The following is a 10,705-nucleotide window of genomic DNA, read 5'->3' as shown; positions in this document are numbered from 1 at the left end:
CCTCATGGTCAGTGACGTGGTTTGCACCACCTCTGACATTTCCTCCCTCATGGCCACTATTCCTTCACTGATGGTCCCGGATATCGTTCCCATTTCTCGTGATTGCTGTTAGTTCTCCCGACAGTCCCGCTACCTCATCACTCCCCCCATTGATGGTGTCCAGGAGTGATTGCGTAAGGTCAATGCTCTCCCCACTCATTGCCACCATCTGAACCACATCTGTTAGACCCTGCACCTCAGGAGAGTGCGGTAGAGCTCTCCTTCCCCTCCTCCCCATGGGTGTGGCTCGCAGCATCCCAGTGGGACCCGCAGCCTCGGAAGGTGTGAAACCATTGAATGTCCCACCACCATTCAAACCACTAGTCACGGAAGGGGCTGTCACCTCCATGAGCGGCACCTCCTCCAATGTCAGTACAACAGTGGGAGCTTCATCCAGCTCTATCTCCGCCCCCTCTCCCTCATCCCCATGTTGGTCTGGAGGGTTGGATTGGAAGATATTCTCCTCTTCAGGCTCGTCCACATCTGAATCTTATTCTGCATCATCAGAGTTGGCCACAAGTTCTGCAAAATATAACAGAACAGTCAAATGGTTAGTAGCAGAGGAGGGGGCAGGGTGGGTGGCATGAGTAGGCTCACACAGTGCAGGCCAGGCAGAAGGCTGATTTGAAGGACCACGATGAATTTGCAGGACTTACCCTCTCCTTTGAGTGTGCAGTACTGATTGCTTTTTTCCAGGCAGGATCCATCAAAGCAGCGACTGTCTCTTCCAAGGGTGTCAGTGGCTGCAGATTTGCCGGGCCTCCTCCTGTTCGAGTTCTTGACCTTTTATTATGTGCCACCTTCCTCTGGAAAGATGAAAACCTAACTTTTTAGAGAAGTGTCTTTCTGCTGGGTGAGACAGACAAATGGTTCCTTTACAATTGCAATTGCATTGAATGAATGAAAATATTTCTTATACTAACTACTTGACCAAGGTCCTGCCAGTTCTTTTTACACTGGCCTCCAGATCTCGGGGTGGTCACCATTGCACCGTAATCTTCTGCAACTTAGTTCCAGCGTTTCTTCATTTCTTTGGGTGGAACTTTCATGTGACCCCTGCTGGTGTCCAGTTCCTGTCATCTGTTCTCAATCACAGTAACTAGTGCCTCCACTTCTTCCTGTGAGAAATATTGGTCCTTGCATCGCGTTGCATCTTGTATTGCTGCAGCTGCGATTTTTCCAATTCTCTCACACAGCACTCTTCACACACACAACTGGCTCTTTAAAAATGGCCGATTGCCAAATCCGATCGATACTGCGCATGCACGTCCATTGGAACGACGACAAAAATGTAACTTTTTTTTCCGCGCATGCGCAGAAGGTGCAGCATCTTTTTCGGCGCAGTCAGCAGGCTCCACCCCCCGAGGCGACTGGACACGCTGCGTGGTGCTAAATTCAAATTATATATCAGGGAAACTTTGTCAAATTATTTCTGCTGCATTTCTGGCCTAGAATAACGGGCATAACTCTGACAATTTGCCAGAAAATGTGCTTGGGGAAAATTGAGCCCGTTATCAATTACTTTAAGTGCACATGGCAGATGCACTTGCATGCAACCGCAGCATGACATCACTGAAAACGGCATGCCGATAACTGTTATTTATTCTGTATTGCACTCCTGCAACCAGGTTAATAAGTAACAAAGTGACCTGTGTCACAACAAGTTAACTTTACTGGAACCTCCCCTGATGAGAGCACCAGCTAAGAATTCAATGTGATAGTGTTGATAAAGTACCTTATCACACCTGCCAGAAACACCTCAAAGTACTTCACAGACAATAATGAATGATGTTGAATTGCAGTTACTGTTGTTATGCAGGTGAAAGTGGCAACTACATTGCACACAGTACTATTCCACAAACATCATCATCATCATAGGCAGTCCCTTGAAATCGAGGAAGACTTGCTTCCACTCTAAAAGTGTGTTCTCAGATGGCTGTACAGTCCAATGCAGGAAGTACAGTCTCTGTAACAGGTGGGGCAGACAGTGGTTGAAGGAAACGATGGGTGGGGAGCCTGGTTTGCCGCACACTTCTTCCACTGCCTGCGCTTGATTTCTGCATGCTCTCGGCGACGAGACTCGAGGTGCTCAGCTCCCTTCCGAATGCTCTTCCTCCACTTTGGGCGGTCTTGGGCCAGGGATTCCCAGGTGCCGGTGGGGATGTTGCACTTTATCAAGAAGGCTCTGAGGGTGAACTTGAAATGTTTCCTCTGCCCACCTGGGGCTCACTTGCCTTGTAGGAGTTCCGAATAGAGTGCCTGCTCAATGTTCTCGCTCAGGCCAACAACCCCAGCATCGAGGCTCTGACCACACTCGACCAGCTACATTGGGCGAGCCACATGGTCCGCCTGCCCGACACGAGACTCCCTAAGCATGCGCTCTACTCAGAACTCCCACTCCACGAACATTAATGGGATGAGCAGCCAGTTAATCTGTTTTTTGATTTGTCACATTAAGGGTGCATTCAATCCAACAGTCCAAAGGCTCCCCCCCGAGCCACCCACCATACCCACGAAAGGGCCGGTAACATGGACCACAACCTTCACCAATCCCAGCCAATACATCGGACAGTGGGTGGGGTGAGATTCTGCTGAGCTGTAATGACTCTCTGACCCTACAATGTAATGGGTTAATGAACAACACAAATCTCTGGTTACAGGAGATCATAAGAACATAAGAACATAAGAACATAAGAATTACGAACAGGAGTAGGCCATCTAGCCCCTCGAGCCTGCTCCGCCATTCAACAAGATCATGGCTGATCTGGCCGTGGACTCAGCTCCACTTACCCGCCCGCTCCCCGTAACCCTTAATTCCCTTATTGGTTAAAAATCTATCTATTTGTGACTTGAATACATTCAATGAGCTCGCCTCAACTGCTTCCTTGGGCAGAGAATTCCACAGATTCACAACCCTCTGGGAGAAGAAATTCCTTCTCAACTCAGTTTTAAATTGGCTCTCCCATATTTTGAGGCTGTGCCCCCTAGTTCTAGTCTCACCTACCAGTGGAAACAACCTCTCTGCCTCTATCTTGTCTATCCCTTTCATTATTTTAAATGTTTCTATAAGATCACCCCTCATCCTTCTGAACTCCAACGAGTAAAGACCAGTCTACTCAATCTATCATCATAAGGTAACCTCCTCATCTCCGGAATCAGCCTAGTGAATCGTCTCTGTACCCCCTCCAAAGCTAGTATATCCTTCCTTAAGTAAGGTGACCAAAACTGCACGCAGTACTCCAGATGCGGCCTCACTAATACCCTATACAGTTGCAGCAGGACCTCCCTGCTTTTGTACTCCATCCCTCTCGCAATGAAGGCCAACATTCCATTCGCCTTCCTGATTACCTGCTGCACCTGCAAACTAACTTTTTGGGATTCATGCACAAGGACCCCCAGGTCCCTCTGCACCGCAGCATGTTGTAATTTCTCCCCATTCAAATAATATTACCGTTTACTGGGGTTTTTTCCAAGGTGGATGACCTCACATTTTCCGACATTGTATTCCATCTGCCAAACCTTAGCCCATTCGCTTAACCTATCTAAATCTCTTTGCAGCTTCTCTGTGTCCTCCACACAACCCACTTCCCCACTAATCGCCGCACTTTCCTTTGACCACTTCACTAGCTTAGCATCGGTGCAAAGCCAAACCCGTTTTACACTGACAGCAAACTTGGAGTGTACGTCAGGTGCCAAGATCCAACCTGATTCCCAAGAAAAGCGGAATGAGACTGCCTCCTCCAGGGAGTCTCACTCAGTTTTATTCTGGTGTCAGTTTATAGCAGATTCAACTGGGGCAGTGGCAAGCAGCAAGAGCAAGATAGAAAATCGGGTGCCTAACCTTGTGCATCCGATTCGCAGGGTATCCAATTATCTAAAGGACAACTCGTGCACAAATAATAAGACCACTCTAATGTCACGTGAAACATAATTAATTTATTCAAATCCTTGTAAAAATGGTCCCTTGCTGAATTTTTTTAATTGGGCACACTATGAGTTCCAAGACCTGGCCTGCTGAAGTAAGCTTCTTAAATGCAAGAAGTACATGAGGAATACAGGACTGAAAAGACCATTGTGGTCCATCTGGCCATTTACAGACAGCTCGTTTTTGTACTTTTTTAATACATTTTCTTGATTGGCATTTTGCTCCATGCATTAGTTGATTTTATTGGGTAGTCCTCCATTTTTGCACTGTATGTTTTTTCTCTCCACCAATACTTTACAAAGAGGTGAGAATGAGTGTTCCTTTTGGGATTCCAAACATGCAGCATAATTGAGATAACAAAGAGGAACTCATAACGGGCTAACAATCACAGATGCAAACAACCCCTGAGGCATTTTGGCTACATCTGTCACTAGCTGTACTTGGCCATGTCCAAGGAGACTCGCTTTCGCCAACTGCATCACAAGCTGTGCCATCTGTTTCATGATGGTTTGCAAATCTCATTTGGATCAGAGACAGCTCTTCCCATAGAGGTGAAGGTTACCACTGTAGCTTCCAAGCCTCAGCTTCATCAATTTTCCTGCAGAAAAGAGGCATCAGCTGGACAGGATGCACAGCTTTCACTACGTGGTGGGGTACTCTCGGGTTCAAAGGGTCAGCTTCACAACCTCAAGCGGTCCTGAGATGGAACGGGCTCCGGATCCACTCTGATGTCATCTCAGGAGACGTGGAGCAAAGAAACATGTGCTACCATGGTGCTTGCACGAAATGGGTGAGTACAGGCTTCTGGAGAATGTGCTTGGGTTTTAGTGAGTAAGTAATTTTCAGGGTAGCAAATAGATTAAACAAAAGGGAGATTAAGTAAAAGAAAGCCCATGCATTGTCAGGCTGATACCAAGCCTTCCCTCAAACTCTTTGGAGCTGATTTTCAACGATTGTCCCACCCGCAGCCACCGAGGTCCCACCGGAAATGGGCTGGTTCCAGAGGAATCGCCCATCTCCTGTTGAGGTTCCACCCAGCAGGAACCTGGGGGGAAGGGTTCCACCCACATCCCAGTGTTCCGCCCGCCCATACTGGATGTCTGTGAATGTCCATCTTGGTCACTTTTTGTGGCCTCCCATTGACCTGCCGCCCGCCAGAAGGACCGCTCTGGAAAAGCAGGTCTGAGCTGAACGGCAGTCGGCCAGCAGTCGCACATCGGGAGGGAGGGAGAGGTGGAGTGCATTGGGGCAGCACTCGCACATCGGGAGGGAGGGAGAGAGAGGTGGAGTGCGATGGAGCAGCTCTGGCACATCGGCTGGGACGGGGTGCTGGTGGTCATCACATCATGGCAGCCAGTCGGATTCTGCACCATATCAGTGGGACTGCTGGAAAGAAGTTAGGTCAATACTTTCTTGCTGATGGTGATGTTTAAATTGGATGTGATAAAACCGACGGAAATGTCTCTAAGCTAATGGAGGCTTTTTTGTTGCACCTTGTTGAGAAAGCCAATGGCGAAGGGAAAATTATTATGAGTGACTGACAAGTGTTCAGCATCTCATATTTTGTACATCCAAGCTGATCCATTAATTGTCTCGCACAATGTACTGCAATGTAACTGATGACCATGTCATCTCAGGGGTGGCACTCCTCCATGTTTGGTCTCGCAAAAAAAGGGTTGAAGTGCAAGCCTTAAGGTCTGCCCTGCAACTTGGTAAACTAGAGTAATTGAATGGCAGCATTCCTGCATTCATTGTCGTCTTGCGATGGCCTGATGACAGGACCCATTATACACTGCAGTCAGATGTGGATGGGAAGATATTCCTGATGAAGCAGATAACCTGAGGGACAGATGTGTGGTTGGCACAACGCACCACACATGATGTTAAAATGGCACACGCACAAACAGAGGGTCAACAATGTGAGTGTATTTACAAGTGCACAATGACAAACGTTACGTAACATTATGACATATACATACATTTAGACGAGGAAGCAACACCCACCCCTCTACCCAGCAACACAACCTCTCTCCGCGCCCCCCCCCCCTTGCAGCTATGCCCGATTTCCTCTTCCTCCCCATGCCTACACAATGGAGTGGCCCTCCCCTGCCCCTCACTGCGTCTGGTTCAAGATGTTGTGCAGGAGGGCAGCGGGATGTGTGCGTTTCAGTCAGAACGTGGGGTGCGGGACCGAAGACGCCGGGATCTCCTGCTCCTCCGCATCTGTGTGCCTTGGTGTGGGGTCAGGGGTTTGCACCACACGTGCAGAAGCCATCTCCTGCCTTATGACCTCAGTGCTTTCTGATGTGCGCTTCAACACTGTGAGGAGGCGCTCCATCCTTTGATCATGCTGCTGGATGAATGTGGCGATGCTGGCAGCTATCCCAGCCATGGTCTGCTGCATCTTGCGACCTCCCCACCTCCACGCCCGTGGTTGATAGCTGGACCATCTGGCTCATTAGAGTGAGCTGTGCTGCATCCACAGGTGGTTGCTTGCTGCTGCTGGGTGGTGGGGCCTTGCTTCCCTTTGAGCCACGGACTCTGCGTTTGCTTGCGTTGAATCTGTTGGAAACCCCAGGAAATCTGAGCCCGACGCCGAGGTTCTGCGAACACTTGGCTGACTTGGCAGGGGGCTTATGTCAGCCGCTTCTGGATCCTCCGTGTGAAGGGGCACAAATATGGGCCCTTTTCCCTCCTCTCTCTCCTTTTCTTCCTGCCCACACAATGGCAACCAAAGCGGCTCCCGACGGGACCCGGTAGCAGTGGGTGCCAAAAACAGATCTTCCGCCCGGGCGGCCATCAATTTTGCGCCCTATGACCCCTACTGCTTACACCCTCATGATGTGTGAGTCTTTTCAGGGTGGCAGAGCTACCAGCAAACTTTGTTGTCCTTGTTGTAGTATTTCTGGTTTTGCTTCTTCAGCATAGACCATCACCACTCCAGTGCCTGGCCTGCATCCCATTTTGTACGAATGAATGACAAATCAGCATGCAAGTAGTTTCAGGGATCCATTTGATTTGGTGTCACATTATACAAATTATCGGCCACAACATTCAAGCTGCAGCATTATGGACATTGAAGTTCAAGTGCGAAAGACCTGCAGGGTTGTGCCAGTGCTTCCAAAGCTCCTTCACTGATGCTGCACCATGTCCGAAACACAGTTGCTCCAATGACCTAAGGGCATGAAAAGCAGTATTGACTTGACCTGCCACCTCCTGATGTTTGATGAGTATTGTGGTGCAAAAGAGGGTTCCTCTCAGTCCAAAATATAGATACCCTTCCTTGCTGCAGCCTTTCAAGGAGAACATCTAAGCTATCGTCATCAGTGACTTGGAATCTGTCAGAGTGACAGCTGCAAATTAGATGAAAAAGTACATTTATGGGCACATGAATGTCAAAGAACTTTCTCTGAAATTAGGAAATATTGCGCTCATAAAGAGTCTGCAACCATACAACAAGCTTTTTTCACCTTACCACCCTCAACTTTATCAAGTAATTGAGAAAAGAAGACAATGAATACTGCCAAATGAGACTAATTTAGTTACCTAAACCTCCTTCAGTTCAAGGGTTCTGTATGGGATACACCACTTACCCTCCAGGACCCTAAGGAAGATGATGGGGACTTCTTAATTATATATTGTGAAGCAACAAAACTTCAGTTGTGCAAATAGAGGCAGCTTCAGACAGCTTTGCACTAAAATATCACAGAAGGACATGAAGGAGATTTTATGTAAGTGCTATGCCTCATAATGTTCTGTGTCATAAAACAGTGAGTATAAAACTGTGTCAGCTTAAAACATTTAAGCCTAGAAAGTACTGTTGGGAATATTAGCAGGCGAATGCGTAACCTTTTGGCATGACATTGCTCTGCTTTTCTAATGCATGAATTTTAGCCCATTTATTTTGAATAGTTTAACACCTCCATTAAAATTGCTGATAAAGAAATATCATAAGAATTCTGTTAAATATTTGTTCATTAATATTGCCAATAGAGCTAGACTGGCTGTACCTACTAGAGTACCAACAGCCATAAATGCAGGCCCAGGCATAGCTTCATGGCAGTGTTTAAGGGGAACTGCTTTCATGGGCTCAGGTTCAGCAAAAAAGACTTGCATTTATATAGCACCTTTCATGACCTCAGGACTTCCAAAAGCACGTTACAACCAATGAAGTACTTTAGAAAGAAAGAAAGAAAGACTTACATTTATATAGCGCCTTTCACGACTACCGGATGTCACTAAGCACTTTATAACCAATGAAGTACTTTTCAAAGTGCATTCACTGTTGTAATGTGGGAAATACAGCAGACAATTTGCACTCAGCAAGCTCCCACAAACAGCAATGTGATAATGATCAGATAATCTGTTTCAGTGAGGTTGATTGAGGGATAAATATTGGCCAAGACACCAGTCATAACTCCCCTGCTCTTCTTCAAAATAGTGCAATGGGATCTTTTACATCCACCTGAGAGATCAGACAGGGCTTCGGTTTAACATCCAATCCGAAATACGGCACCTCCAACAGTGCAGCACTCCCTCAGTACTACACTGGAGTGTCAGCCTAGATTTTTGTGCTCAAGTCTCTGGAGTGGAATTTGAACCCACAACCTTCTGACTCAGAGGCAAGTGTGCCACCCACTGAGCCAAGGCTGACAGCAGGGAGGCAATTGCAGAGTCTTCCGCTACAAGAAGACTTGTGGCTGATCTCTCCTAGTTAGTTCCCTAATTAACTTTGCTATGGTTGCAAAATCAAAGATAAAATCCGCTGGAGGCGATTGCAAAGCTCAGCAGAGTGTACTATTTGCGTACAGGTTTATGTGGTCAGCTCATTATCAGAATTATTGATAGCTCTGGGTGCAGCTTTGGATGTGTGCAAGGAACGAGCCTCCGGATTGGAGTGGGCTGTCTCTTCCAGCCTCCAAGTGATTGGTGCTGGGATACAGGTAAGTATCTCTCAGAGTTTCACCTATCCAAAGGACCATTGCACCTGCTTTCCACTGATCAGTGGCCACAGGAGCCAGTGCCCAACATGACTGATATGGCAGGGCTGTGCTGACATGATGTTGCTGTCTCTCAGAATTGCAATACATGGATGGCCTCCCTCCACTCTGCTCTGATACCAGCACATGCAGCAGAAAGGAGGCATAGCCAAGCTGTCTGTGATGTAACAGACCTCTGCTCCATTTTGCACCTTTGGCTGTTGGAATACTGCCTGAAAGTCAGGAGTTAAGAAAGAGAATCTCCAGACTTGCGTTAATAGACTTATGTTAAGTAATATAAAGTGACTTATTAACTGAATGATCATAACTAAGTTTATCATTTAACCCCAAAAAGATGGAACATTTAGCTTGATATATTTTCAAAGTCATGCACTGGCAACAAAGAGCCTTGCTACTGCCATATTGAAAAATCATGCCCTGCCATATTCTGTTCAAATCAATGGACAAAAAGCATGAACAGCATGTCCACAATTTTACGGTATGCTCTAGTGACAGGTGAGGTTTCTTGTTGCAAGCTCCTACTTGGAAAATAATCCTGATCACTAATCAAGTAAATGATTTACTGAAAAGTTTACAGAGTTGAATGATGTTTAATGAATTTGCACAACTCTTAACAAACACAGCAAGACTGATGTTACAGGCCTTCCAAACCGTTCTGCTCACAGGAGTTATATGTATGACTCAACAAATACTTCAATAGATTTATTAGTTCCAGAGTTTATTTCCAGTTAGGCCAGGGGTTACAACTGTGTTATGAAAACATAGTTAGTGGAGATTAGTTGTAAAATGATCTATCTGGCTGTAATGAATGTCCTGATAAGAAAACATTATAAGCAAAAGATCAGCCAAAGATTAAAACTGCTTTGTCATACCATGTTCAATTCATAGATGAAGTAATTAATTGGCAAGTTTCTCAAACCCCAATTAAATCCTGCGATTTAATATTCAATTTGAAATCTGGGTTTTCGTAGTAAGCCCCAGTTTTTTTGAAACTCTCCTTACATGAGGCCTCACTAAGGGCGGGTGCAGGTCGTGACATCAGGTGCCAGAGCCCTAATACACAGCACATTGTAGTGAAATAAATGGCCGGGTGATTGGAGGCTGTGCTGGTGACCAGTGCAAGTTTCATTTCAATACCCAAATTATATAAAACAGGTCCCATGCTGAGCTTCATGTTCTTGTGCCGAGCACCTCTTCCATATAAAATGATGAGTCCATTGGCTTAGCTTCATAGAATCATAGAAATTTACAGCACAGAAGGAGGCCATTTCGGCCCATTGTGTCCGTGCCGGCCGACCAAGAGCTATCCAACCTAATCCCACTTTCCAGCTCTTGGTCCATAGCCCTGTAGGTTACGGCACTTTAAGTGCACATCCAAGTATCTTTTAAATGTGGTGAAGGTTTCTGCCTCTACTTTCAGGCAGTGAGTTCCACACCCACCATCCTCTGGGTGAAGAAATTTCCCCTCAAATCTCCTCTAAATCTCCCCCCGCAATTGCAGAAGTTGGATTCTTAAAGCTGGAGACCATTTCCTTGGGCCCTCAATGGTGGCCTGATGCCCCCATGAACTTTGGGGGCGGTGATGTAATTTCTACCGGCTTATTGTGGGGTATTCAAATGAGACACAGGAGTTGAAATGGCATAGGCCTCATGCTCCAGGAGAAGGCCAGGAGGATTGCCATCTGCTTCAGCCCCCACCTCGACTCATGCCCAGAGTTAAAATTGGCCCTATCACCTTTCA

Source organism: Pristiophorus japonicus, chromosome 13, assembly GCF_044704955.1.
Source record: "Pristiophorus japonicus isolate sPriJap1 chromosome 13, sPriJap1.hap1, whole genome shotgun sequence".
Classification (NCBI taxonomy): Eukaryota; Metazoa; Chordata; class Chondrichthyes; family Pristiophoridae; genus Pristiophorus; species Pristiophorus japonicus.
The sequence above is the reverse complement of the archived record's forward strand: the minus strand, read 5'-3'. Positions refer to the sequence as shown.